The sequence below is a fragment of the Agelaius tricolor genome, unplaced genomic scaffold, assembly GCF_023055355.1.
Source record: "Agelaius tricolor isolate 1412-34295 unplaced genomic scaffold, bAgeTri1.0.p SCAF_21, whole genome shotgun sequence".
In the NCBI taxonomy this organism is placed as follows: Eukaryota; Metazoa; Chordata; class Aves; order Passeriformes; family Icteridae; genus Agelaius; species Agelaius tricolor.
In genome coordinates this window covers 10171826-10178576 of record NW_027269281.1, presented here as the reverse complement: position 1 = coordinate 10178576, position 6751 = coordinate 10171826, and the positions used below count along the sequence as shown (strand labels likewise).

General features: G+C 45.1%; 2 long non-coding RNA genes across 2 annotated transcripts; one reads left to right on the top strand and one right to left on the bottom strand.

The window, feature by feature from the left end:
• Window positions 1-466: 466 nt before the first annotated feature.
• Window positions 467-3776, bottom strand: LOC139598968 (uncharacterized). The gene is made up of 2 exons (XR_011682105.1): window positions 3153-3776; window positions 467-754 (listed from the first exon to the last, which is right to left on the bottom strand). It is a non-coding gene; the product is annotated as an uncharacterized lncRNA (long non-coding RNA).
• On the top strand, window positions 747-2183 carry LOC139598967 (uncharacterized). The gene is made up of 2 exons (XR_011682104.1): window positions 747-1751; window positions 1782-2183. It is a non-coding gene; the product is annotated as an uncharacterized lncRNA (long non-coding RNA).
• Window positions 3777-6751: the final 2975 nt, after the last annotated feature.

Below are 6751 nucleotides of genomic sequence, written 5' to 3'. Positions count from 1 at the left end.
CGCCTGCGCGATCCCTAGCTGGCAAGGCCTGCCCCCCTCCTCCTGTACTGGCAGGGGGTTTGCCGAAACCGTGTCCTGCTGCCTAGCTGCCCCAGCCCATGGCTGCGGTGGCTGTTGTGGCAGCAGGGGAGGAGCCAGGGCCAGGGCCGCAGCTGGCGCGGGCAGCCGAAGAGCGGCCAGTGGCGGCGGCCCGGCCGTGGGCGGTGCTGGGGGAGGGGTCCGGGCCCCGGACGGATTTGCGGATGGCCCAGGTCTCAGAGCGGGCGCCACTAGATCTGACTCCATCTCCTCCCTGCCCCCACACCCGAGGTCTAATATGGGCTGTCTCTTCTCATTCTTTTTCTCTTTTTTTCCTTAAAAGCAGTACATGCTGTTCTTTATTAGGTGCTAAGAGGCTTTGTTTACATGATAAAAGCATGAAAAGTCTAGCATACTCTATGTTATAAAATTGACTCAAAACGAGTAATTTCCAATCAAAGAATTTATTAATTATTGAAGCAGTTATACTACGTAAGCAAAGGCTCAGCGCTGGGCGACAGGGGAGTCTCCGCTCCACCTACTGCCGCGCCGACTAGTTTCTGATTCAGTCCTTTTATCCTCTCCATCCTTCAGGAGTCCATGTTATCTCGGAGTTCTCTGCGCCTGCGCTGGTTGTTGCTAGAGGGTCATCCTTCTGTCTCCTGGTGGTCGGTGATAAAAGGCTGCGGAGTCTTCCTCAGCTGCGTCTTCTTCACCCTATGTCCTTATTTGGTGACTTCTCCGTGGAAAATTACCAAAATCTTATGATTAACACAATATGTGCCCTATCAAGCTTAAGCAAGCAAATGTCCTGCCTTGCAAACTGTGCCCTATCAAGCTTAAGCAAGCAAATGTCCTGCCTTGCAAACTGTGCCCTATCAAGCTTAAGCAAGCAAATATCCTGCCTTGCAGACTGTTTATCTGCCCCTGCCCCTTCCCCAGCTTTTCCCTGGTCGTTATCTCTGTGAGTTATCTGCTTGTACCATTTGTCAGCGGGAAAGGTTTCCCTGCTGGGTGTTAATCTGCCCCTGCCCTTTCCCCAGCCTTTCCCTGGTCGTTATTTCTGTGAGTTATCTGTTTGTACCATTTGCTGGGTGGGACTATGTGTGGGCTCCTGCAACCCCTTCCCTGGTATCCTTGTGGCTCATATCTCATGAAGTAGTACGGAAATAGTCAGCAGACAACTCTTGTAACACACTGGTCTCTTTTTCGTGACGAACAAAATGTAGTCCCTCATCTCAATCCCCCCTTTGTTTTGATACTCAATTTTGTTTGTCAAAACGCTCTAATTCCCTTTTGCTGAGCTCCAGAGATTCTTCTGGATCATCCATCTTCAAGGTTTCGTATTTTGCTCGTATGAGCATAAGGTGAGCAGCTTCTAATCTGCCTTTTACAATGCTAATCAATTTATTAAAAATACAAGGGCCAAACGTGAGTCCCAATAGTAAGAGAAGTAGTGGACCCGCTATCGTTGATAATAAAGTTGTAAGCCAAGGAGACTAGTTAAACCAAGATTCATACCAGCTTTGGTGTTTTTCCCTTTCTCTTTGTCTTCTTTCTAGCCCCTCCCTTAGTTTTGCCATTGAGTCCCGTATAATTCCGCTCTTGTTTACATATGTGCAGCATTCTTCTCTTAAAGCAGCACATAGTCCTCCTTGTTGCAGGAATAATAGATTTAACCCCCTTCGATTTTGTAAGGCTACCTCTGCTAGGGAATCTAATGATTCTGTGAGGTCTTTGATGGAGGTTTCGATCCTCCTGAGGTCTTCATCTACAGAGGCTCTTAGTTCTTGGAATCCTCGGTGTTGCTGTATGAGTGAGGCTATTCCTGTTCCTGTCCCGGCTGCACCTATTCCTAGTAACATTGCTACAGTGAAGGTTGTGAATATTTCCCGTTTCACTATGTGGGGTCCTATATTTTGATATTGTTCATAAACGTACTCTACGGGGTGGTAAAGGACTCTGGGTACTATCAATACTTGAATACAAAAGTCACTGGATTCATTAAATCGGTCTATATTTATACATGGGGTGACTCCGAGAGTGTTACAGACCCATTTAGTATTTGCTGCTGGCAGTATCCAGCTGGCAGGTTTCTTAGGGTCACTCAAATTCCCCATAACCTGACATAGATGTCGTTTTTCCACTGGTACTCATCCTATACATCTTCCTCTCCCCGTTACCCTTGCCAAGGTTATCCCTCTCGATTCTTCTCCTTCTTTTTTCCATAGGCACCTAGCTGGGTTGGTCCCATTTACTCATCTGCTTTTTGCTGTTACCCCTATGGCTTCATAGAACGGGGGGTTTACGGTGTAACACAGCCAACATTCCTCAGTTAGATTTGGATGGGTCTCATTCAGGACTAGGAAAGTGGCCTGTAATATTTTCCACAAGTCCCCTTCTCCCGGGTTTTCAGGTCCTCGGGTCGAATTAGTAAAGTTTTGCTTATACATTTCTGGAAGACTAGTGGTTGGGGCTGTTTCTGATTCATTTCCATTATTTTCTCCTAGCGTTAGTTCTCCAGCTATCGCCTGGTTTGGTCCAATTGGTTCGGGGTCGTGTGGCACGGTTGTCTTTTGGATTATAAAGTGCCCCCCTCTGTCTGTCCCTGGTTCCCATAATCGGGCTCCCCACATTTTCCCTAATAACCAGACTTGGTCATGTGGTTTTGTCACATTAATGTAAATCATATTGCATGTTCCATCTAACCCTCCTTCTTTCTGGGTATATGTGGAAGTGGGCTGTGTACACCCGTATGGACCCCATCCAGTTCTGATAAACCCGTCCTCGTTCCCCCCAAAGGAGCTTACTGATACACAGTCCCAATAAGCACAGTAAAAGTGTCCTGGATAGTTACAATACCCTTTTCCCAAGTTTGAGCTTGGACAAAAATAATATCCAAACTGATTTAAACATGGATTTACAGGTATTAAATCACACAAAGTACATAAAAAGCTGGGTGCGCCAGACGTGATTTTGGTCTGGATAACATACTGGTCTTCCCATCTAATCAGTGACCATTTGAAGGGTTGATGTGAATACCCTTCTGCCCCTGAACTTGTTACGATGCACCAGAAAAGAATTAAGGCTTGTAATTTGGGGCTGTCATTGTTGGAGCTCAGGTTAAATTTTACCTTTGGTTTCCCCAGTGGTGGGTTACCAATCCTGGGGCAGGACGGCCAACATTTCCTGGACATCCCATATGGGGGTCGGGGCTTCCGACGGACTCCACTGGTTATTACCTCTCTGCCTCGCCCAACGACTCGGTTGCTACGAGCCTTGGGGTTTACCATCTTCTCGGCAGCAGAGGTATTCTTCAGGAGCCGGATAAACCTCCCGTTTCCACTTTTTAGCACTGGCGGCCCAGTTATCAGCTTTTATTAATGAGAGGTCACGCCGCAAATTGGGGGCTTTCTTCTGACACACCACTTCCAGGATGTCCAGGAGAAAGGGGATCGGTTCGTTAGGGTGGTAGCAGAACCGATCAGGATTTACCCCTTTGGAAAAGGTTTCCCACCACTCGTCAGATCCAAGCTTTACCTCCCCCGTAGCAACTCTGCTACTAAGAATGATAGAAGTTAGTCTCCTCTCTTTCTCATAGCACGGCGTACAAATTCCCCTAGGTGTTCTACCACTCCGACAATGAGACCACCAAGGTTCGTGACACAATTTACAGGAAAAGCATACAAGGGGGTGACAGTCACAATCTAACCAGTTACACTTTAACCTTATATCTTTGTTTTGTGCTTTTTCCCCCTTCCATGTGTGCCCTTTATGTTCTAATCTCGGGGACTTAAAGTAGGGCTTTCTCAACTCATCCTCTAAGAGTTTGCAATATCCAAGAGCCTCCCGATTCCCTATTAGGTGGGTTTGGAGATAATGGTTATCTCCAACCCAGATTACTATCCAAATCATTTATTAATTCGTTTCAGCTTTAATTTGGTTTCTCCCGGGAGACTGCAAACCTCCCAGCTGTGAGGGGGTTTTACCGGTCCTTTTATGCGACTAGCATGAGTCCATCCTTTTTCAGCGGTTCGTATGACTGCTTCTGTGGTGAGGAGTACTTGGAACGGTCCTTCCCACCTTGGAGTCAAGGGGTTTTCTTTCCAGCTTTTCACGAGCACCCAATCTCCTGGCTGTACCTGGTGTAAGATAAAATCTAAAGGAGGCCATTGTGCTAACATACCTTTTTCCCATAATGCCTTTCTGTACTTTGTCAATTCCACCAAATATTTTTGTGTACATGTGTCATTAATGACAGGATGTTCGTTAGGATTTTCTAGGTTATACGGCATCCCATACATCATTTCAAAGGGTGATACCCCTAAATCAGCTCTAGGTCTTGTTCTTATATTTAGCAACGCTAGAGGAATACATTTAACCCAGGTCAAATTGGTTTCTGCTACCAGTTTGGTCAATTGCTTTTTTATTTCCCCATTCATTCGTTCAACTCGTCCAGAGCTCTGGGGATGCCAGGGGGCATGTTGTTCCCACCGTATGCCCAGAGCTGTTGCTAAGTTTTGGGTAACTTGGGAAATAAAATGCGGCCCTCTATCTGAGTCAATGACTTCTGGGACCCCGTATCTCGGGATTATCTCTTCCATCAATATTTTCGTAACTACTTTGGCTGTTTCTCTTACGGTTGGGAAGGCTTCCACAAAATGTGTTAGGTGGTCCACCAAGACCAATAAATATTTGGTTCTCCCTACTTTGGGGAGCTCGGTGAAATCTATCTGAATGTGGGAGAAAGGCCTTTTCGCTAGCGGTCGGCCTCCCTCCGGTAATTTTCTCAAATTTTTTCTATTTACTTGTAAGCAAATTAGGCATCCTCTGGTTACTTGTTTGGCAATGTCCCAGATTCCCACACTCACATACTTTGCAGCAAAATAATCTACCAGTCCCTGTGATCCCCAATGTGTTTTTTGATGTATCTTAGTCAGTAATCTATGTGCCAATGCTCTAGGTATTATTTCTCTGCCATCTGCTAATTTCCATGCTCCTTGTGCATCCCTTTTAGCTCCTAGTTTTTGTATTTTATTCTCTTCCTCTTTATTAAACTTGATGTCGAGATCAGGTTCTGGCGTTTGGGAGTGTTCTATGTTTTCCTGCAAAGTGAGGAGTCTCAGGGCAGCCCGTTTAGCCTCCTGGTCAGCTGCATTATTTCCCCTACTTCTCAAATCCAGTCCTTTTTGGTGACCTTTCAGGTGAACTATAGCTATTTTTCGGGGTTTTCGTAGGGCACTGAGCACATCTAATATTAATTTACGGTGAACTAAATCTTTCCCTTGTGAATTTATTAGTCCTCTTTCCTCCCATATTTTGCCAAATGTATGGACTACCCCATAGCTATATTTCGAGTCCGTAAAAATAGTCCCATCTTTTCCTGTTAACCATTCCAGGGCTCGTAGTACAGCATATAGTTCACATGCTTGGGCGGATCAGGATCCACTAAGGGGTCCCGATTCTATCACTTCCAGGTTGGGTCCCCTTATGATAGCATATCCTGATTTTCTCCTTCCCTCAACTACTCTGGAGGATCCATCCACAAACAGTCTTTCTCCTTTTTCCAATTCTTCTTCTTCCAAATCTGGTCTGATTTTTGTCTGTTCTTCTATAGTCACTATACAATCATGTGTTAGTGCTTCTTCTGGTCCTCCATATAAGAAGGAAGCTGGATTTTGGATATTAGTAGTTTCTAGAGTTAAATTTGGAGCCTCAATTAATATTCCTTCATATTTTAGAAGCCTTGCGTCTGAGATCCATTTTTCAGCCTTTTGCTGTAAGACTCCCCGTATGTTATGGGGGGACAGCACTTTCAGGCTGCTATTAAATGTAATTTTCCGGGCTTCTTCTACCAAAAGAGCACATCCTACAATTGCTTGTAAGCACGTAGGCCATCCTCTGCTTACTGGGTCCAAGATCTTTGATAGATAAGCCACCGGTTTCCTTTTCTCTGCCCATTCTTGAGTAAGGACCCCATATGCGACCCCCTTGTCTACATTTATGAACAAAAGAAGGGTCTATTAGTATTAGGTAAACTTAATACTGGGGCATGGATTAGGCTTTCTTTAAGCTCTTGCAGCCTTTCGGTGTCCTCCTGATCCCATTTTAGGAGTCCCTCTTGAGTAAGTTTCTGATACAAGAAAGTCGCCTTACTACTGTAGTTTTCAATCCATTGTCGACAATAACCAGTTAGTCCAAGTATTTGCCTGATTTGTCTCTTATTTCTTGGAATTGGTAATGCTAAAATCGCTTGTATTCGTTCGGGGTCTATTCTCTTCTCTCCTTTCTTTAGATAATGGCCTAGGTATTTTACTTCTTCGACAAATTGTAGTTTTGCCTTGGAGACTTTCAATCCCTTTAATCCTAAAAAGTTCAATAACTTAATACTTTCTTTCCGTACATTCTCTTCCTGCTGCCCCGCCAGGAGTAGATCATCTACGTATTGGATTAATGTAACCCCTGGCCCCACTTGGTAATCCTGTAAAATTTGCTCTAAAGCCTGCCCGAAGAGATTAGGGGACTCAGTGAATCCTTGAGGGAGTACCGTCCATCTTAATTGTTGTCTCCTTCCCGTATCGGGGTCTTCCCATTCAAATGCAAAATAATCCCGGCTTTCTTTAGCCAAAGGGCATGCCCAAAAGGCATCTTTGAGATCTATAACACTGTACCATAAATTCTCAGGCCCCAATTTAGTCAAGAGGGTATAAGGATTTGCCACCACCGGGAACCG